The sequence below is a fragment of the Cnephaeus nilssonii genome (assembly GCF_951640355.1).
Source record: "Cnephaeus nilssonii genome assembly, chromosome: 11".
Taxonomy (NCBI): domain Eukaryota; kingdom Metazoa; phylum Chordata; class Mammalia; order Chiroptera; family Vespertilionidae; genus Cnephaeus; species Cnephaeus nilssonii.
In genome coordinates this window covers 51,339,890-51,363,297 of record NC_137082.1, presented here as the reverse complement: position 1 = coordinate 51,363,297, position 23,408 = coordinate 51,339,890, and positions in this window count along the sequence as shown.

Below are 23,408 nucleotides of genomic sequence, written 5' to 3'. Positions count from 1 at the left end.
GGTGTGTGAGAGCGGGTGAGGTGTGTGTGCTGTGGGATGGGGGAAGGTGGTTTCTCCAGTGTGTCCTGGGGGACCGCTGGCCTAGCTAGCCAAGAGAGTCTCCTTTCCTTTGGAATGAAACACAGTAAAAACAGCAGCTGCCTTGTTAGGCAGTGCGGTTTGTGTTGGAGTGTGAGAGACACCTCGTGCTGGTATTGGTTGTGAGGGCCCCGTGGACGCTGTGGGCTGTGTTTTAGGGAGCACCTTGCCCCTTCGTGCAGTCCGTCCTCCTGGGGAGCCGCTTTCGCAGTGACAAACCCCACACTATTTGTCTGTGCCTTGCCCACCCTTTCGGATCCAGGCCAAGGGGAACAGCCTGCTTGTGTTGTTTGCACACATTTTCCTAGGTCGGCACCTCTGCTGGCTCTGTGCGGTGACACGTGAGGCGGGGAACAATCGAAGGCCCAGCAGCTCTAAGTTCCGTGGCTCCTGCGCGGCGTCTGAAGGCCCGCGGTCACCCGCTAGGCCGCTCATTACCCCCCTGCACTGTCTCACATGAATGAAGTTCGTGAAGGACCCCTCTCATCATAAACATGAACGCCTCCCTCTGCAGCGGTACTCCCTGCGGGAAGCAGGACTCCTGGCCGCCACTTTGTGGCAGAAGAAAATGAACACTAACGTTTGATTCCAGAGAGAAGAGAATGCCTTTGTCTCGGAGCAGGAGCGAGGCTCTGCGGTGCTGGGGTCGCAGGGAACCAGCCCTCTGGTCGGGGTGTCTGTGAGCTAGAGGTTTCCATGCACACGGTGTGCAGCGGAGGGCGAGGAGGGAGGGGCAGCGGGCTTCGGGGTCTGTTGGCTTTGGCACTGTGAGGGCGGAGGGTCGCTGGCGGGTTGACCGGGTTGAGAGCCGCCCGGAGTGCTAGCCCGGAGCTCCCTGGCCAGGCAGGAGGTCTGGCTCCGGAAACGGAAGAGGTTTGTTCGCATTTCCACCCGAATGGAAACAAATGTTTTTGTTTATCATGGGAACTATGCAATATGTACTCACCCAACACAATAGTGTTTTCATTGTGGAAAAGGAGCGGTTTTATCCCTTTCCCCTTGTGTTTGACCTCTTCCCCCCCCCCCCTCTGTCTCACACACACCCACACACACACTCACACACACACTCACACGCCCTTTTCCCACCCCGCCCGCGGAACTGCATTTACAGCAGTGTTTCTTGAACTATCCGTGGTAAAGTTTCGCTTTTATTTTTTTATTTTTTTGTTTTCAGTTTTCAATCCCTTGCAAAATAAAACTTTTATATCATACAATAAACCAACAAGGTTGTATCAGTATTTAATATTGTTAATGTGACAAGTGAGAGTGTTTCTTGCTTATCCGTTGAGCAGCCACCCTCCCGATTGGGACAAGTGTCAGCCTAAGTAATTTCTATATTTTGTTATAAAAACATGCACAGTAGACAGAACACTCTCAGAGAAATGTGCATGGGAATCGGGGGCTTATAAAGTGGGTTCAGCAAGCACAGGCTATGCCTTTTCCAGTTCATCCAAGTTACAGTCAGCAGTGCTTACTTCATCTCCACTCCCCGGAGATGATACTTTTTCACAATGTATCTTGATAAGGTGTAGTTAACATTACCTTGTGATGAAGCCATTCAGATCACATGCCCCACTGGGTTACAGATGACAGACATCAACTGCACAGAAACTGTGGGCCGCTCGGGCCACATGCTCCTGACCTCGTGCTTCCTGAACGACTTGGTACCCTGGAGGGGTGGCCGTTCTGGCAGTGCCACGTGGCTGCATCTAACCCTCCTCTCCATGCTCACCTCCTCACGGGGCGGGAGCAGCAAGCCGCTGCATCTGAACAAGATTGGTCGGTACAGAGAACCATGGGCAGAGTTTCTCTCTCCACCAGTGGTCCCAGACCGCTGCTTCGGAATCACCTGGAATCTTCTTCTAAATGCAGATTAGAAGCAGGGTCTTTGGGGCTGAGGCTACCCCCACCCTGAGATTTTTGATGCACCCCAACGTTTGAGAACACTGCTCCCTAGGCCTGGCCCAGTCCTTCTTCATTCTGGAGACCTTCCCTGGGTGACCCAGGCTGGCCTTGGGCTGGGGGGTGACATACCCAGCTAGTCTTTCCTCAAGCATGCTCCCCTAGGTTAGGGGCATTTAGTCAGGTTTTTTTGTTGTTTTTGTTTTTGTTTTTTAAGAAAAGATCATCTTTAAATAGAGCAATGGCTTTCTAACTAATCACTTTTGGGTAATAGACCTGGAGGCATGAATTCCATTCTTACAACTTGTATTCCTTCTTATTTCTCTTACTTCTATTCCATCTCTTACTTGTCAGCAGTCCCTGTTCACCAAACTCCCAGGTGCAAGTGCCACTTGACTCTGACCCCCTCCGTGGGCCAGGGGCCTGGGAACTCGCCGGCAGTCCTGGCGCATTTCTCTGCCCCGAGTCTAGCTGCCTGTCTCTGCAGAGCAAGTGCCATTTTGTCCCCAGTTAGTTGGAAAGAGCCCCCTCCCACAGCTCCTTGCTCCCTGCCCCTCCCAGTCCTAAGAGAACACCCGTAGCTCACGGCAGGGACAGAAAATCTGTCTCACTAAAGTGTGTGAATTTTAATTGGGAAAGGTCACTGGGCAACTCCATTGAGATCATTCCAACTCTCCTGCTCTCTCCCCACTGCATCACCAGCCTCGGGGTGGGGTACCTGACAAGCCCCTGCTGCGGGGTCTCGGAGTGCGAGCACATTTACCAGCTGTCACATTCAAAACACAGTCAACGAGACAGCATGACGTTTCAATCGCTGGAGTGGGGTTTTCCGGTGGACGTTTCCGCTCCACTTTCCATCGGCGTGCCCTCCTTTCCACCCTGGGGTCAGGTCTTCCCGTGATGAGGTCCCGAAACTCAGAGCCCCTCCTGCCCTTCTGAGCCGGGCACAGCTGCGGGTGTTGAAGAAATGATTGTGTACCTGGAGAGGACCTGGCTGGCCCTCAGCTGGGATCTGAGGGCCAGGCCTTCCAGGCACCTCACCCATTTTCAGGCGTTTGAAAGGGCTCCTAGGCTCAGAGAGTCGGCCGGGCCCCCTGGAGGCACCATGTGAGTCCCCAGCCTCCTCTCTCAGACTCAGCTTTTCAAACCTTCCTTCTTTGCTACAGCTTTCCCGCTCTGTAGTCCCTTTTCCTTTTATCCTCCCCAACCTCCTCTGAAGGCTGGAGATGAGACTGGAGGGTGCAGTCTAAGAAGTTGTGTAATTTTGAGGGAGCCGCAAAATTCTCCAAATTCGTGCTTTTAGTCAATGCCTCTCCCCACTGTGAACACTCCGCTTAACTTCTCTTGCTGCATTCTTTATTCTGCTGCTTTCTCTGAAAACATTTGGCTGGGTCACGTGCAAGGTGAGCCTTCTCCAAATCCCATGGTGATTCCGACAGAGACGGAGGGGGTCCCGTGGAGTTTGGGGGGAGGGAACTGTGGAGGCGCCACCACGAGCGACCTCCTCTGTGTGGTGGGCAGTGGCCGAGTGTGTCCCCCCTGGGGAGTGACGCCCTAGTCACAGTGTTTCTCACAGTCACTGCGGGAGTCGCACTGCTTGCAACAGCTGGGGATTGATGGGCCTCCAGGGCCTGTCCTGTCTCGGAGCATCTTGTTCCGAGTGTGCTAACGTCCTAGGCTCTCAGTTCTGGGAAAACAAACTGTGAAGCTTTCAAGAGCAATTCAGATTTATAGTGTTTCTTGAACAGTCGTTTTGTGGAGCTCTGTGCCCCTGGGGCCAGGCCTCACACCCACACGGTTCTCTACAAAGGGCCAATTTCTACAGTAAACTGAGAGGAAAAGAGACCAAGAACAGGAAGAAATGTAGCTTGTTCTTGTTTTCCTTTTCTTTATTGATTAAGGTATTACATATGTGTCCTTGAAAAGCAAATGCACTCCATTTTTGTTCTTGAGGTAAAATGCATACAACATAAAATTGACAGTTTTGAAGTGAACAGTTCAGTGGCATTAAATACATTCACAATGTTGTGCAACCATCACCACCATCTATCTCTAGAGCTTTTCATCTTCCCAAACTGAAGCTCTGTCCCCGTTAAACTTAAACTCCCCCCTCCCCAGCCCCTGGCACCCACCTTTCTGCTCTCTGTTTCTGTGAATTTGACTCCTGTAGATCCTCACATAAGTGGAATCTTACAGTATCTGTCCTTCTGTGTCCGGCTTATTTCGCCGAGCATAATGTCCTTGAGGCTCACCCATGGTGTAGTATGGACCAGAAAGTCACTCCTTTTTATGGCAGAATAGATTTGGATTGTGTGGACACACTACTACCCTATGGAGTATTGGTTCCAATGGGATCATAGCTCACTTTGGCAGGTTTGGGATCAAAGACCCATGTTTGAGTCCCATTCCACCTGAGTGCTGTTTGCCTTGTAAACTGGGCAAGTCCCTGGATCAGGGCATAATCACTTCCAGAAACATCTCTGTTAAGAGCATCCTCAGGCCAGCATGGGCAGCAAATGCCCCCAGTCTCCTCACCTGCTCTGTTCCCTCTGGGTTCAGAGCCCCAGGTCCTCACCCACTTGCACAGCATCATCATCCCCTATTGCACCACCCAGGAAAGACATCCTCAATAAATTGTTAAATGAAAACAAAAGGCTGCAGAACAGTTGGTATTTTACAATTTAATTTTTTTCACATTAAAAACACTGCAATATAATTGGTGTACAACAGTAGTCGCCAACTGGTGGTTCGCGGACCACTGGTGGTCCGTGAGGTCTAAAAGGTTGGCGACCGCTGGTGTACAACATTGTGTAAGTTTAAGGTATACAACACGTTACATAATACACTTACATATTGTAATATGATTAGCACCATAGCGTTAGCTAACATCTCTATCATGTTATGTATTTATTTTCTGTGGCAGGAACAATAAAGACCTTGTCTCTTAGCATATAATTCACTTTTTGCTCAAGAAAAGAACCACATCTGTTCATGGGTGTGTACACACACATATAAAACCATACGTAAAAAAGTCTAAATTCTGCTCAAGAAGCTGACTGTGACCCTCTCAGGGAGGTGAATATTTACTTCATCAATTATATCCTTCTGCATCGTGTATTTCTAATTTTTGGGTAATAATCATTTTGGTCATTGAAAATTAAAAACAATATATATTTTATAAGTCAATGATTCCAAAGTTTTCCAAGAGCCGGTTTTCAAAGTTTCCCAGGGAAACTTAGTTGGAACTGTTAAATTTAATAAGATTATGGGCCAAGGCCTTGGAAAAAAGTACAAGTCTATAAAAATCCAGGTTATTTTTGCTCAGATCCTCCGTACGGAACTCCTCTGTGAGTTGGGAAGCAAAGCAACTCTACTCTCACACTCGAAATATGTGCTGCCTGTCTGTGAGTATTGTCGGAGGTGCTCCATACTTTTCATGGAAGGGGCTGGATTTCTGAAACTTGGATTTTATATTTGTGAACACGACCCTACATAAACACAGTGTCTAAAATAGGCAAGGCTCATTTTGAGAGAAAACTGCTTTATTTGAATCCACTGTTCATTCCTGAAATTCTTTGCAATTCAAGGTACTATTTACTCAAGTACAAGGGTGGGCAAACGTAGATTTACAGTTGTGAGTACACAAAACACAGTTTAGTCTTGTATTATTTATTTATTATTGCATTATTTATTATTATTATTATTATTATTATTAACTTACTTGTGCTCATTCTTGTATGTTGACTGAATGAAATTTGACTTTACTTCTGATATTTTTTTAATGTTTTCCAGCTTTCTGAAGAAATCTATTTTATTTTTAATGACCAGTAGCCCATACACCTAAATATAAATAGAGACAAGTGACATGTCCTTGATGGATCAAGGACACTGGAGTCTGGAAGTGTTTTCTTCAGACTTGAAGATACAGGTCGAAAAGACAGACATGGTGGCTAAAGAAAGTGGGTTTGTAAAACTTGGGACATTAATTCACCCAAAGTGAATCTTTGGGATATCAACTTCGTTTTGCTTTGGTTTGGCTTTTGATTTTCCTACTGAAGTTTCCTTGAGAAAATATATTTACTCCCAAGCCTGTGCAAAGGCTGTGTGCACTGCAGTGATCCATCTGAAGCCTTTTGGCTGAGGAGAGGTCTAAGCACGTGTGCTGGGCTCCAGCATCAGCGTGTGTGCAGGAGTCTGCTGGAAATGTGCGCGAACACATCTGCTCTTGGCCATGCCTTTGTTCTTGCATCCATTTTTGCTCTCCAAAGCTTCCTGGGACTGTAACAACCCAGAAGGGGGGGGCGGGGCGGGGGGGCAGAATGGGAGGAGCTCACAGGAGGACAGGAAGTGCCATATGGTGACTTAGAAAGTTCCTGGCAGGGTGGGGGAAGACCTTTCTACTTGAGGTCAATGGTGCAACTAATTTTCAGGTCCATTGCCAAGGGCTCAGAAGACAGCTGTTCCTGCTGCTTCCCTGGGTCCATGTGGGCTCATAACAAATTCTAATGTGGGCTGTCCTCGGAACATGCAGGCCTGAGATCCCTAGTGAAATCGTCCGTGCAGCCATCTCCTCTCCAGCTCGAGTCTGAAAATTAAAACAAGAGGCCCATTTTCAACCAATAAGAAGCCAGAAGGTTTAGGTGCTTGCTCTAAGGAAATAGCTGGAATGTGCTAGCTTTGGATAGAACAACTGTTCTCTTAGCTATTCATCACCCTGTTAATCCATAGGTCCACCCATGCATATCTATCTATGAATGATTGTAGTCCCTTAAAAAAGAAATAGCTTGCACAGAAGTTAGAAATAAAATCTGAAGTGAGATGGTACTAGTTGGGGGAAATAACATCCACAGAGATTCTCACTGTATAGATGACACAGATTAGCACCGGAACCGGACACCGTTCGCAGTGGGGCTGCCAAGTCTTATTAAATGCACTGGAGTTGAGCAACCTCAAAGCTTGTTTTGGGAAATGAGACAGCAGAGTTGTGAGGTACGAATGAAATCTTCCCTGAGTCCTCTTCCCAGCACAGGAGGGTTTCCTTTAAAATGCAAACCCTCCATGTACAAGTGAAAGAACGAGTCACATGCCCCCAATTTCCCACTTCCCTCTGTTATGGCAGAAGTCAGGCTGGTGGGAAGCGACAAACCAGAGGCACTGGGAGGTTCAGAAAAGGACTGTTTTATTCGCAACGATGCTTGGCTTATTGGAGTCTTCTCCAGAGGCTGAGCCAGAATGCAGTGGGGCCTGGCCTTTTATCCCCCCTAGCTCCTTTGTCTCCCAAATATGGAGTAGGCTTCTGGACATGTCCCCAGTTCCTGTGTCTCACATATAGACTAAGCTTCCAGTCATTCAGGGAGCCTTCCAGTTTGGGCAGTTTGACTGATGCAGGCAAGATTACAGTAACCAAGAACTGGTCAGGTGAGATTGCAGGAACCAGTTATGTGGTCAGGGTAGGATGATTTAGATGAGAATTTTCCTTTCTCACCTCCACCTGAGGAAGATGGCCAAGCCTCCTAGGCCTGCATACACAGGTGTTTTAGAGCTCTACCCAGGTCTTCCTGAGGTCAAGGCAGCAGTCCATAAGAGGGAGACCTCTTAGAAACGGGCCCATTTCTTGAGCTCAGCAGGCCCAGGGAAGCATAATCTGAAAAGGGTTGGTGGGGGCGGAGACGAGCCAATACCCTGAGCCAAAGATCAGCAATGCACTCGGTGTCTCCCAGGCACTGTGACCTTGGGAGCTGTGGGACTCAGGAAAGTGTTTGCATTCCTCCACACTGTTCTGACTCTGGCTCCTCACTGAGGCTGAAATTGGGTGTGTGTGTGAGCATGCATGTGCACACATGTGTGTGCATTTGTGTGCATGTGTTTTCATGTGTGTGTGCTCTACCAGTTGGTACCAGTTCCATGTTTGGAAGCAAAAGACGAGAAGACCTTGAGGGGCCACTGAGGGAGCCACACCAGCCTGGACTGGTCCTCTAACACCCTCAGGGCGTATTCTGAAGGCGGACTCCAGCAGAGGGATGGGGACCACTGGGGTAACACCTGGATTCCGCAGCTTTGTGGGCCAGAGAAGAGTGAAGACTTTTCTTGGTGCTCTTCCTCTTGGACCAGTGGGGGATGGGCTAGTTCCCCTCAGCTGTTGTTCTAACCCTTAGGGAGAATTTCAACTTCCTGTGGTGGAGAAGTGGAGAGTGGAGGGCAGAGGTGGGAAGGCAGGGGGATCCCGGAGAGGAGGCTGATGTGTCCCCAAGGCTGGGATTGGAGCTCTGGAGAGAAAACCTGAGGAGGGGCGGGGTAGCCCTGGAGGAATAATGGAATTTTACATTTTGAGTAGAATCACCGGAAACCTGTTTATTGGCTGTAAATAACTTAGAATGCTGAGTCAATTGCTGAATTGGCCAGCAAAGTCATCCATTTGAAATCACAGAGAGGAAAATAAGGAGTTCATATACACTGGACAGAACAAGTCACTGAAGGGATTCTTGCCAAAAGGACCAAATTCCCGGCGATGTGATCACATGCTTAGTGATAATGGGGATGCCGTGACTGAGAGCATCTATCTGCTTCTTTGGAGCATTTGGGGGCTTCTCGGTAAAACCTGTCTCGGAGAAGACCAGCTAGTTTTATATCCATGTACTGCCATCCTATTGGCCCCTATTTTTCCTGGTGAAATCGCAGACCACGTAATTACTGATAATTCAGTGTCAAGTCGGGAAGGAGTATTGATCTGAAGAAAGCACTTTACTCCATTTCAACTAGCTTTGGAAGTGGAAATTGACAGGAAGCCTCACGATTCCTTGCAAGAAATAAATGGGAATCGATAAAAGAAGACTCATTGGGGCCAAAACAAAGAAACTGGTTGGGAAAGAAAGACTTAAAAAGTCAGTGAAAAATGGTGGAGCAGACACTTGAGCAGGACAGTGAGGGTGGTGTGAGACCCTTTTGGGAGCCCACTGTAACCCTCGCTCGTAAGGAGATGGCAAAGTACCCGTCATAAGTGGGTATAAGTGCGTACTGCTGTCACGCACACCTGAAGACGTCTCAGTGGATTTCCCTAATGCACGGGTGGGGCTCACCTATGTGAACAAGCCCCTCTCAAAGGAAGATGCCTGGAATCTGTGACAAAATTCAGTGCTCACGGAGAAGGACGGTGGCTTTCCTTGGGTCTGTGAAGGACTTCTTCTACAGGTCCCACATGTTGCTAAGTTAGATGATTTGGGAACAATTAGGTGTGTGTGTCGGGGGGTGGGGGGAGTGCTATCTTCACACAATCCTGCTGGGTCTCCTGATTCCCCTGAAAGCTCACACTCCGAATTGAATTATTCTAGGTCTGCACCAAGTAATGCCATTAAAAAAAATCTATAGACTTTGTTTTGTAGAGCAGTTTTAGGTCCACAGCAAAACTGAGCAGAAAGTACCCTCTGCCCACCCACCCACCAATGCACAGTCTCCCCTATTATCAACATCCCCACCAGAGTGGTGCGTTTGTTATAACTGATGAACCAACACTGACACATTGTTATCATCAAAGTCCAGAGTTTACATGAATGCTTACTCTGTGGGTTTGGACAAATGTATGGCATGCATCCACTATTACAGCATCTCCCAGAGTCAGTTCACTGCCCTGAAATCCTCCCGCGTCCATTTGTGTAGGAAGAAGGGCAACGCGGAGGGACGCAGAGAAGAGCCACAGGCTGATAAGTGGGCTGGGGGAAGGGAAGGCCTGGAAGATGCCAGGGAAGAAAAGGGTGAGTTCGAGTTCCTCATCCTTGAGAAGGGAAATCTGAGACACAATGGCCAACACCTTCCGGGAGTCTTTCAGACTGGTGGGGGATGGGATGAGCGATCAAATTTAGATTTGAAGGGCAGGGATTCTTGTCCGCTTAGTTCACCTTTAAATTCCCCGTGCCTGGCACATAATAGGTGCTCAACAAATATAAGTTGAATGAATGAGCCAGACATGATCTACAGAGTAAGGAATTTAAGTTGAGTGTGACGGAGGATTTTCCTACCAAGGCTGCTTTCAGCCTCAGGAACTGACCACGAAATCCTACCTCTGGAGGAAATCACGTCTGGGAAGGTGGGTCCACGTCAACACATTTCCTGAGAAATGTGGGGGTGTTCAGAGTGAGTGATGGTTTCTTCGCATTATCTGACCAAGGAAAGCAGAGCGGCAGAGGTCCAGCCGGCTGTGGGAACAGAGGGAGGCACTGCTCAGACGTGAATAAGTGCTGGAGTGTGCAGGGCCCGGATTGCTCGTGAGACTTTCCAACAGAGAAACGCTCAGGCTCCGTCCCAACCTTCCAGATCAGACTCTCTGGGGTGACTGTGGAATTGCTGTTTTTAAGCTTCCCATGTGATCCCTACTTGGGGCCAGGCTGCTTTGCCAGTGTTGGAAAAATACTCAAGTGGGACGTCTTTAAAAATGGGCCAACGCCAGTCTGTTTAAAGTGCCTTTGGGGTAGTTCTCTGTGGAGGCCAAGGGCTGAGGTAGGGTCTGCCCTTCACTGCTGTGCCCCGTGATCTGTAGACTCAACCCCAATCCCAAGGACTCCTCTGTACAGAAGCAAAGGCTGCATTTCAGGAGGTTAGACTACCAGGCAGTACACCTGCGCTCACCTCCTGGGGCTGCTGTCACCAAGTACCACAAGCCCAGCGGCTGACAACAACACAAATTGCTCCCGGACAGAAGTCCAAGGTCACTGTCACTGAGCAGGATTCACGGTGTGGGCAGGGCTCTGTGGGGGATCTCTCTGGCCTCCTCCAGCTTCGGGTGGCTGCCCAAGTCCTTGGCTGGTGGCCTCAGCACTCCCATCTATCTGTCTGCGTGTTCACATCACCTCCTCCTCTTCCGTAGTCTATTACCCATCTGCCTCCCTCTCCTACGGACACCTGTGACTACAGGTAGAGCTTCCAGATGATCCAGGAGGATCTCTCCATCTCCAGGTTCTTGATTTGATTGCACCCGCGAAGTCCTTTTTGTCACATAAGTTTTGTTCACAGGTTGCGGGATTAGGACATGGACACATGGGGGAGGGGGGGTTTCACCAGTTGCCTACCACAGGGTCAGTCATGTAACAAGTCCACTGACTTTCTAAATTTAACTACAGCCAGCTGCACGGTTGATGAGTATTCATTTGATGAGAAGGAGAGTTGAAGAGCTGAGGGGAGGGCTGGGTTTTGCTAGGGGAGGCCCGGGTTTTGCTAGGGGAGGCCCAGGCTGCTGCATCCACCAGATTTTAGGGAACTCCCAGGTCTGAGAAAGCAAAGCCCGGGGTGCAATGTGGGGAGGAGAGGCAGGCAAGCACCAGAGCCACTCTCGGGGCTCCCCCAGAGACCTGTTTGAGGGGGTGACACATCTCTGCGCCCAGGACAGGACGGGTCATGAGCGTTTTGGGGAACAGAGACCTTTAGCCACGTGTTAGTTATTATCGTCATTGCTTCAACCTGCACACGAGGACCGTTCATTCCTACAACGAGCTATCAGGGTCCCCAGCGGAAAGGCTCTATTTTCACGTTTTCTATTCTGTCCTTTTCACCTGAAGCCGCTCTGCTCCGAGAAACATTTTTCTCCTGCGAAGCAACTTCGCCAACATGAGCACTGAGCACGCGGAGAGTGTTTCTCGGAGCGTTCAGAGCGGGGCAGCTGCGGCTGTGAAGGCGGAGGCAGCGGGTTACCGATCACCCAGAGCCTCCGGGAGGCCTCGCTGGTCAGGCTGCAGGAAGGCAGTCTTTTTAAAAGCACCTCAAGATGATGAATAGAAAGTCACTGAGCTTAAATAATTGATTTGTAAGAGACATCCTTTTCCTTAAAGCAATAAATGAATCATGTTTTTGTCTCTGACACCAAATAAAGTCACTTAAGATGAAAAACTGCTTTGAGCTGCTAATGCTTGGAACGGATTGAAAAACGAGTGTCGGAGCCCTTGCCGAGGGTGTGGGAATGTGTTCTCTCTCCTGTGGGACCAGCAAGACGCCCAGACAGATCCCAGCGAGGTTATCGCATCGGGGCCCCTGGAGAGCGGCACAATCCCCAGAAACCCTCTGTGTGTGCGTGGGGAAGGAATGTGCCAGAATGATGACATGTGGACGGGCCTGGAAGGCAGCCTCGGCCCTTGTCCCGCACAACCCTGGTCCCTCCCATAGAACCGAGGTCCCTCAGCGACCTGCGGGCTTGGGGTCGCCCGGTGCTGAGTGGAGCAGACCCTCACCAGGCTGCAGCTGGCTGCGAGCTGACCTTGATGAAAACACCCACTGAACCCTGTTTCTGTTTGTTGGTTTCGTTGTATGGAGCCCCCACACTTTGTGGGGCCTGAGGGCAATCAAGCAGAGTGCTGATGTGGGCCGGTGGATTCAAATCACGTCACCACTCGTGCACGCGTGCCTCAGTTTCCCCGTCTGGGATCAGAGCCTGTCACAAAGCCGGGGCCCTGCGGCCTGTTGCTGTCTGCACCCCGGGGCAGCACAGAGCCCGGCATGGAGGTGGCACTCAAATGAAGGTAGGCTGAGCGCCGAGTGAATGCGGTTTCCCAGGCAGAGCTCTCCGAGATCGGGAGGCAGGGAAGGTGGTGGCGGGAGTGCTGTGAACCCCAGCACTTGACTCTCCCCCTAAGGAATGGCCACTAACTAATTTCATGGCTAATGGGTGGTTATCATCTCTACACCACACAGTAACGTGAGGACTGCTGTTTCACCCTAAACTAAGAACACAGACATTGCCCCCCGCCCCCCTCAGGCTCTAAGATGGGAGCTGGGCGCCGGCCCTCCCTCTGGTTGCCCCACTGCCCTGCTTTGGTTGGGGCCTTGCTGAGGATCAGCTGGAGGAGCCGGGGAGTCTTGCCCCCACATCCTGGCTCCGAGCTCTGAGGTTTTATCTGGAGAGCGGGTCCATGGCCGGACACCAAGAACAACATCGGGGGAGGCTCTGAGTCGGACCTCGGCCAGTTCAAGCAGGAGTCAGAGGAAAGCAGCGGCTGGGCGGGGTGGTGGGGGGGGGGATCGCTGCGGAGCCAGGAGGAGCCCACGGAGAGGCTCACAGGACTCAGGTGATGGTGTTTGCAGCGTCAGCAAGGGCTTCCCACCCACTTGGCCCTCCTAGGTGAGCAGGGGCCACCTGAGAGATGCAGGACTGCGCCTCATGCTCTTTGAGTCTGTCACAACACTGTGTCTCCCTAAGAACATGTATTTGGGGGAACCTGTAATGTACCAACGAGCCACCACGGTAACCCCAGAGTGATGACCTTGTGACATCTGAAATGCCCATAATGCCACGTGGAAAACCAGCACCCCTGTGGGTCTAACTTCCGTTCATGCCCACACTGACCCGGCTCTCCTGTCGTAGAGATGGGCCACGGGCCACATGGGGACCTGGCTGCCCATCACAACCTCACAGCTGTCTCTGCTCCGCTGACCAAGAGGCCAAGGCTCTATGGGCCCCTTCCTTCCAGAGCCACGCCAGCCCTGGGGCAGCAAAGGCCAAGGGGACCCTGACCCCGACCCCAACCGCAACCCCAGAGGCTGCCCAGTGTACCCCGGGCCACTTGTGTCTTTTTCTTTAGGAAAACCTGTGGCAAGGAGTGACTTCTGTCAAGATTACGACCCCCCCCCCCCCCCAGGTCAGATGGACCCCTTTGGTCATAAGATGAAAGGATATGAGAGAGCGTGGTTTCTCTCTCTTCCCCGGGCCAGCAGGAGAGGGTGCCGTCTCCTGCCTGCTGCCCCATCTTGGGAAGAGTATTTGTCCTTCTTCAGGCTGTGCTGGTGCTGGGCTCAGGACGACTCGGACCAGCTGACTTGGTGCGGAGGTCTGGCCTCCATGAGCAGAGGGACCTGCTCAACATTTAAGAGGCTGTATACGGGCCTCCGGAGCACCCCCCATGCCTGAGGTTGAGTGGTACCGGGGATAAAGAATCCTGTCACCCTTTGTCTGTCCCTGCTGCTGGAACAAAGTCCCCCACACTGGGGCCCTGTAAACAACAGACACTGACTGCTCACAGTGCTGGGGGCTGGGGGCATTCACACTCATCCTGGGTGACTGGCACGTCCTGCCCAAGGCCCTGGAGCAGGAAGCAAATCGCCCTCCTTGGCTGGGGGATAACGGCATGGATACCATGGCTGAGCCTGAGTCAGCACATGCAGCATGAGCCCTCTGCAGAGGCGCAGGTGGAAGGCAACACTTTCCTAGGGCTTTCTCTCCTTCCTGCCCTCCCCCCACCCCTTCTCTCCTTTCTTCTCTTTCTTCCTCTCCTTCTCATTCCTGCTGCCCTTGGCTCCCTGGCCAGGTCCAATGGCTTGAAACAACACAGATAATTGAGGGATGTCACTTGGGGACAGGCTGGGGCCCTACCAGCCAAAGCCCTCCTTTGTCCTGACCCTTGGGGGCCGCCACGGAGAGAAAACCCACTCAGTTCATGCAGCTCGGATCCGGATTCCCTGCACAATGCTGGGGCCACCCGCTGAGAGCCACTTACAGCTATTTGGGTCATCAATTAGATCAAAGGAGGCATTATAGTCCATTGACTGGCAGGCTCTGAATAGATGTGAAAACAGTTTTCGCCAGAGTCCCAGAGTCCAGGGCAGAAAGCGGCTCAGCTCAGCTAATCGGTGGAATTCCTTCCCTCTGGAATCACCCCTGCGGGTTCTCCAGTCAGTGTCTGAACTCCCCCGAGGGACTAGGACCATCCAGGAGGCCCAGATGGATGCTTTAATTCCTATAAAAAGTCCTCATCGGAGTCAAAATCAGTTTCCATTTAGCTGCTACCCATTTATCTATTTTATCACTGAGGCCAAGAAGAGTAAGTCTTCCTTCTTCCACACTCCTTTGTTCAACAAACAAGTGGAAGGCTCCCGAGTACAGTCGTGATTAAAAAATAAACATGGGCTCTGGACTCAGACAGACCTCAGATAGAATTCCCAACTTTGCTGCTTTCTGGCTGAGTGACCCTGGCCAAGTGACTTCCTCTGATTGTATTTTTAAAAATATATATTTTTATTGATTTCAGAGAGGAAGGGAGAGGGAGAGAGAAACATCAATGATGAGAGAGAATCATTGATTGGCTGCCTCCTGCATGCCCCACACTGGAGATCGAGCCTGCAACCCAGGCATGTGCCCTGACTAAGAGTTAAACCATGACCTTTTGGTTCATAGGTTGGGCTTCTCACTGTATTTTTAAATGGGGGTTAAAAGCATACCTGCTTCGGGAAGTTCTGAGCCCTGGAGATGTCTGCGAGGCATAAGTGAGGAGCAGTTGCTGGCTGTTTGGGCGCTTCGGCTGGGCCTACAGGTGCTGGATCCTCGTGGTCCAGGGGAGCAGAGCAGTTTCCAGGTGGGAGAGTGAACTGCTGGGGCCTTGACAGCATCCTTGGGTTTCTGTAAGCGGCTTAGTTGTTTTATTAATTGAAAATTCCTCTTCTGCCCCATGATCTCAGACTTCTGGTCAATAGGGCATGGTGGATGGAGCTGAGATGAGAGCCCTTTCCTTAACATAGCGGCCCTGCTCCAAATACATTTTAAAAAACTCAATAAAATGACAATACCTTGGACATTCAGGTCCAGGCTGAAAATTCCTCAGTGTCAGAATAAAGGGCACTCAAAGCCGTAGCTGAGGACCAGGATAGAAACTCTGAGGCTCTCAGAATGCCACCTCCACCTGCAAGAAGGAAGGAGTTGAGACCATAGCCCTGTACTCAGCTCAGAGCTGTGCTTTGACATTTTCCAGGGAGCCAGGCAGAGCTGCCTCATCTGTGAGCAGGGGTAAGAAAATCCTGCCCATCTGACGTAGGGACATGGCTCAGAAGCATGCTCCTCACTCTAGGTCACGGGTGGAAAAGAGTCAGCAAAGTTCTGGGCCACTTGCAGGGGTAGGGCCTAAATCCCATTACCCATGAAGTACAGAAACCCTGAGCTGGAAAGTTAACATGTCAACCGGGTCCAGAAATGGCAATGCTCAACCAGCAGAGAGCGATGAGGGATGGCCACCTCCCAGGACAGGGGCAGGACCACCTGTGGAAACAGCTGATCCTGGAGCTGATTTCACAGCCCAATGGTATGCCCCATGCGAAGGAACAAACTGCCATATGAGCACGAGCAGGTGAAGCAACTGCAAAAGGAAACCTCCCAGGAAGCACCGGTGACGAAGCCATCTGGAAGGGACATCAACACCAACATGCTCATAGTCTTAAAAGAGAGGAGAGGCACTGAGACAAGTACAGGAAGATTTAGGGAAAAAAATGAGCAGAAATTCTAAGAATAGGAAGTATGGTTATTATAATGAAAACCGAGTAGATGGGCAGCACAGTAAGCCAGACACCACGGAAGAGATCACCAATGAATGGGAAGATAGGTCTGAAGAAGTCACCTACAGAACAGAGAGCAAAACAGAAAGAAAATGCAAAAGATCCTAAGCAACATGGAAGAGAGAATGAAAACCTTCAGGACAGGCCTACAGGATGCATGAACTGGCTCAGAAATGATTGAACTCACCAAGGTTCCTTCAGAAGGAAGCAGAGCAGAGCAGAGCATGGGGTGAACTATTTGAAGAAATAAAGGCTGAGAGACTTTAGAATTTAAGAAAGACAATCTTTAAGTGGAAGAAGCACGCAATGTCCTGAATAGGAAAAATAAAAAACTCACTGTTTCATTATGATAACATTTGCGAGGTCAGGTCCTCTTTGGAAGAATTACTAAAGGATGTATCCAATGGGAAGAGACTGGAACTCTTGCATGTCCTTGCACCCCAAAATTCCCCCACAAGTTTCAGAAGCTGGGGTAATGCTGATTTTATTGAATTGTGGGGAAGGATGTCATAGCACAAAGCACACGAATTCCTAAAATCCCCTTAAAAGCAGTTCTGTTGTTTCTCCAAGATTCCTTTCCCTCTAGCAGCTGTTTCATCCCAAGTCCTCTCCCAGACCCTCCCAATCTCCTCTTGAGTTTAACCAACTATTCTCTTCCCCTCAGGGTTCTGTCAGCCTGCAGCCCAGCCGTCTGCCCAGCAGACAAGACCACCAACTGCTCACCACATATGTGCTCCTGGGGCCTTGAGTCTTAGATTGTAATTAATTATTTACATCTTTCCAGTCCCTCCACATCCCACTCCCCTCACAAAGTGGGGTTCTGAAGTGCATCCCCATGCCCAGCATGGCATCTGGCACACATGTAGAATGGGTGATGGGTAGAGTTCAATTCTAAAACACCTGGTCCTCTTTTTGGTTGCCATACCCTGCACTGCAGCTTCCAAAGTCTATGATGTGTGGTATCTCTTTGCCACATAAGGCATCCGGCTGAACCAAGGTCCCATTCTGAGCTGCTGAGAGTTCTTCACTCCTCTTGACTTGCACTTGGGGGGCTGTATATCACCTCTTTGCTTTCCTTCAAAAAAGGGTGCAGAACAAGAAGGACCAACTTCAGTGGGTCTGTGAGCTACTAATCTTGACACAAGTGCATGCACTTCTTGTGGGCTTTGCCCTGAGCTTTTCTTGGCTTTATCCCAAGCCTCTGGGGCAATTATTTTTGGCTCATTCAGTGCATGGCTTTAAATCAATTTCTTCTGTTCTGAATGCTTAATATAGGGCTTGTCTGCATGTTGTACTCACAGTATTATTGGAAAGTGTCTCTGGTTCATAAATCTTGGTCCCTAACCCAGTTCCCCACTCATGGGTGCTGGACATGGTCTTTGTCAAGCTCCACAGAGAATTCCAGGTGCTTATCTGATGCAGGGGCCCTTTCTCAGACCCCGTTTTCACAGTAAGGGCAGGCTCTAAAAAACACTGTACTGGAATTTTCACAGTCTTTAATGTCTCAGGGCCAGATTAGCATGAGGTCCTTGAGTCCCTAAAGATTTGTGGTCAATGATGGGGGTGAAGGAACCAACTCCATGTTTTGAAGAAAATCCCTTGGGCAGAGCTACTCACACTGCAGACGAACATCCAGGTCAGTGCCCCCTGTTGCAGGCAAGGGCGGCTTCTTGTGCCCAGGCCCTGCTCTGGGGCTGGGTGTGACGGGCCCAGGCTGTCGCATGTTTTCTAACTTTCTCTTCCTCTGTTTGAGTTTTCCACTGCTGCTGTAGCAAATTACCACAAACTGAATGGCTTGAAACAACACAGATAATTGTCTTTCAGTCCTGGGGAAGTCTCAAAGGGTCTGATGGGCTAAAGTCAAGGTGTTGGGGGATGGTGCTCCTTCTGGAGGCTCTTGGGGAGAATCGTTCCCCAGCTTTTCCCTGCATCTAGGGGCCACCCATGTTTCTTGGCTCATGGCTCTCTCCTCCTTCACAGCCAGAAGCACAGAATCTCAAATCCCTCTCTTGCCTCAGCTCTGTCTTCACATCTCCTTCTCTGACTCTCCTCCCTCTCTCTCCCTTAGAAGTAAAAAGTCACCTTGTGACTGCATTGGATCCACCCAAATATCCCAAGGTAATGTCCCCATTTTGAGGTCCTTAACTCATCACACCCACAAAGTACCTTATGCCATACTAGTGGCCCAGTGCACATTGAAAGGAAATTAATTAGAAGGTAGCTGGTGGGGCGGGACTGGGTGAGACAGGCCAGACATGTCTTGGAGCCAATCTCTCGCAGTCCCTCCAGGCCAGCCGCACCTGGGGTGGCACCGTGGCTCGAAAGGCATCTGTGGAGTGAGCGGGGATGGGGGTCCCTCTGGCAGGTGGGGTCCCTCGGCCTGGCCTGTGGGCATCAGGCAGAAACCAGCTCTCTGACATCCCCCGAGGGGTCCCGGAGTGCGAGAGGGCACTCTGCAAAGTTGCTGTCATACAGGGTGTGGAACAAAAATGCAAATGTGCAGTAAACCAAATTCAGGGCCAACAGTGCCCCAGCAACAACATAACCCACAACCAAAGGTGGAATCACGCAGCCCTGCAAGGAATCGGGCTCCCTCCTCTCTGGTTTCAGGGTGTGTCACTGGAGAACTGCTGCTGCCAAGTCATTGCAGCTAAGCAGCTCCTGCATTGATTGTCTGCCCCCTGTTGGTCAGTGAGCATCACAGCGACCAGTCGGATGGGTGGAGAGACACTTAGCATATTAGCTTTTTATATATATAGATGAGGTAACATTCAAAGTTTCTGGGAACGAGGAGAGTGGCATCTTTGTGGGGCCATTGTCCTGTCTATCACCCTCCCTGAGCACCCTGAGACCCTGATAGCAAGGCCTGTATTGATCCTTTTAGTTTCTTCCCTTCCCACCCCCAAATCCAACACAGGCACTGAACCCAATGACCAGATGGTGAGTCAAGTGGGAATTCACTAAGTCTCATAAAAAGCTTCTCACCCTAGCCAGTTTGGCTCAGTGGATAGAGCACTGGCCCTCAGACTGAAGGGTTCTGGCTTCAATTCCAATCAATGGTACGCACCTCGGTCTGATCCCAGGCCCTGGTCTGGGCTAGTGCGGGAGGCAACCAATCAATTTGTCTCTGTCACATTGATGTTTCTCTCTCTGTCTCTGTCTCTTCCCCTCCCTTCCCCTCTCTCTAAAAATCAATGGGAAAATATCCTCAGGCAATTAAGCTACTGACAGAGAGATGTGTCCACCTTCAGAAAGGCCACGTGCCCCTTCACTTTCTTTGTTTTTTTAAAAATATATTTTTATTCATTTCAGAGAGGAAGAAGGAGAGAGAGAGATAGAAACATCAATGATGAGAGAGAATCATTGATTGGCTGCCTCCTGCATACCTTCCTTCTACTGGGGATCGAGCCTGCAACCCAGATATGTGCCCTTGACTGGAATCAAACCTGGGACCCTTCAGTCCACAGGCCAACGCTCTACCCACTGAGCCAAACCAGCTAGGGCCACCTTCTTTGGTTTTTACCTCGACTTCTCTATTATCAACTTCCACCTCCCAACTCATGTTCACCTTTTCTTTGATTGCAGGAGAAGCCTCCCAGAACTTTCCGGAGGAAGGGAAAGGAAGGACCTCGAGGGGGCGGGTGGGGGGAGATTGGGGGGAGGAGCACGATGTTTCTTCTGGCCGATTCCCTAAATGCAGCTGTGGGTAAAGAGTCAGGAGGTGGTGTTGTGGCAGGTGGAGCTTTTGGAAAGGCTTCTGGGAAGCGCAGGAATGTGGTAGGAGGTCACATTTCTGTACCTGCGGTTTTTCCCTTTTAGACTGGGCGCTTAAATAGTCCTTTGCTCTTCCCTTAAAGAATAACAGCCCTTATGTAATGTAATTCTGTGGCTGGGAAGACAAGATAAGCTCCGTGGTTGCTTAGGAAATGTGAATTTTAAGATTGGGAGGCAGAAAAAGAGCACGTCGCTTGGGGAGCTGGAGACACTCACCAGGGATGTGTGGATACCTTTCCGTCTTAAAGGTGGAGGTTTCAAAGCCTAGAAATTTTCTTTGAAAACAAAACACAAAGCCATTCAGAGTCTCTTTTTACCATAAAAATTTCCCCTAAATAATTTCATTTAATCAGTTTAAATCCAGAAAATATGGGGGTGGGGTGGGAACTGCATCACACAGCATGGCTCATACCCAGGGCATCTGGAGCCCCGCTGGTCTAGAGGAAGTACACAGAGCTCCTGGGCTTGAACTGTTTTAAAATAAAGTCATTTATTTTAAAAACTGAGCAAATGCTCACTAATTATCATATAATCGTGACGAATTAAGTCCAAATTGGACCCCAGCCCACCACTGCAACCTTAACCCAGTTTTTCACCAGCCCTGACTCTTGTCCACCTGGTCCACCCTCTGCTCACAAATGCATCTGCCACTCTACAGCAGCACTTGCAAAAGTGACCTTCTTTTACTTCTCCAGTCCATTTCCCAGGGCTCATCTGGAGCTCACAGAGTAGCATTCCCCAACTACCCAAGGCACCACGCAGACCCCAAGAGGAACTCTGTCCCCCGACTACCTGGAGCACTCACCAGCCTTTGTTAGCTCTGTTGTATGTCATGGTTACTTTCCTCAGGCAAATATATCCTGTGGAATAGGCCCCACGTCTCTGTAACTCTGGGCTGGGGGAAATGTAACTCTCGTAATGCTGTAACCCCTGGGAGTGAAGGTCAGAAAGTACACCTAGTTCCCTAGCTCAGGGCCCCCGACCTCTGCACTCTTGGTGTCTGGGGCAGATGACCCTTAGTTGTCAGGCACTAAGACAACAGACTCAACGGCCCACCTTGCTGGAAACCCAACCCTAGCCAGTAATTTCCACATTTGCTTTCTTTAAAACATGCTCTCCTCTGAATTTCTGCTGCATAATCATCCTGAATAAACTGTCAGATCCCACAGCATCTCACCCTGTGCTGATAGAAACTCCCAAACCCACCTGGAGAGCACACGAGGGTTCGGCAGAAAGGCAGCAGGACGCCTTAAGGTACAAATGCAGACTAAAACCCAGAGCTCTGAACTGTGGGCTCGGCTGACAGTGATCTTGAGATAACAACCTTGTTAGAAAACGTGAGTTAGAAGTCCTCTGTTACTGTGGCAGCTGGTGACTGCTGGGTGACGTTACAGAACTGAGCCGGTTGTCCGAGGAGAGTCATTTGGAGAGAAGCTGAGCTGAGGCCCTGCCTTGGCAGCCACAGGGGATGTGCAGGTTTCCAGTACTCATTCGAGAGACCAGAGAAATGTGGGACAGCTTCCCTCATTAGGCTGTGGTTAAATCAGGACTGTGAGCCTGATGGAGCAATAGAACAAAATGTGAGGGAGCTGGCCAGAATGTCTCAAGATGTTGACCTTCTCAGATGTGGGGCAGATGTGGCTGAGACGTCCAGTGTAGGAGTATGGGTAGACATCATGGTAAGTACCAAAAGAGAAAATAACCTTCAAAAGAGAACAAAAAGTCCCCTCAAACTGTTTTACATTAAAGTGGCTGGCTACCACATGACTTCTCATCCCATTTTACATCCTTTCTCTATCCCACTTCCTTTCTCAAAGAACAGAATTCAGAATAACAAAAACATTACTAAGGTTCCCAGAATTTGTGACTGCAGACTTATGGGGCTTCAGAATACCAAACCCAGAACTTGCTCACTTGCTTGTCTCAGCTGCTCCTTCGATGATTGGTTCTCAAGGCAGGGACCTGTGCAGTGCCTCCAGAGGTACCTCTGATCCAATTACAGAGGATTCAACGCTCCATAACGAGAAAGGACGAGGGTCTCAAAACTTACTAGAGCCCCAGTGTTGTAAGAACTAAGTGGGACAACCACTGTCTAGACACACGGCAATGAGAAAAGGGGCAGATGTCTACGGCCATACCACCCTGAAGGCGCCCGATCTCGTCTGATCGCGGAAGCTAAGCAGGGTCGGGCCTGGTTAGTACTTGGATGGGAGAAAAGGGGCAGAAGGTGGAGGGGTTATCAGCTGGCATGAGATATCAATAGGCACCCATGGGGATCCAGAGGTTATTTTTATGTTCTAACTACTTACAGAAAGGAAAGCAGAATCCACAATTCCCAGTTTAATACATGTTTCTCTTCCTTGCTGAACAATAGTAATACACAGTGACCCTGGGTGAGACCACATACCAAGATTTGACATATATATGCCTGAAAGTTACATATAAAAAGGATATATATAATTGTATATAAGTTATTAGGACATGTATACTGAGTGGCCAGATTATTATGATCTCTGAATGCATAATAATCTGGCCACTCAGTGTACTTCTCTTGAGTACCTCATTTATTTGATATATCAAAGATACTATAAATCGTGCACCTGATCAGTTTTCCCCTTTGCACTGGCTGATAGAAAGCTCAAGGCAAATAGGTGGTTGATCTCCAGCAAAAGTCTAGAATACTTTTGGTACCCATTTGAGATTCAAATACACTGAGTGGCCAGATTATTATGCATTCAGAGATCATAATAATCTGGCCACTTAGTGTATATATTATATAATACTATAACTAAACTATAACTATAACTATAACTATAACTATAACTATAACTATAACTATAACTATAACTATATATATATTCTACACCCTTAATGAAGAGTAGGATAGAAAAAAGTTGCAATTTTAAAGTTCCTGCAATTTCCTGCCTCTTAAGAGATGAGGTTGAATTTGTCTTTGAGGCCAAATGTCTGTTTCTTCTGAGAAGCCACCCCAATGGGAAAGACCCTCTTCTGGGAAGAAGATATTTGAAACCATGTGGCTCTGGCTCCAAGGAGCTAAACTCCTCTGCATAATAATGTAAAGGTTGTAATTATTGTGGTTGGAATCACATTCTGCAGATCATGATTCTCTAGAGTAATTTTCTTTCCCAAATATGGATTTAGACTACAATGTGCCAATACTTATTGCTTATTTTGTGAGTGGGTGCATAATTCCTCACAGGCAGTGTTGAGAAAAGATCCCCAGACTACAGGAAATCCATGCAGACCTGACCTTTTCTTCACTTCTCTGCACTGGAAGAGAGACTATTGACAAAGAAAAAGAGAAAGAAGGAGGAAAAGTCAGGTATGGCAAGGTAAGG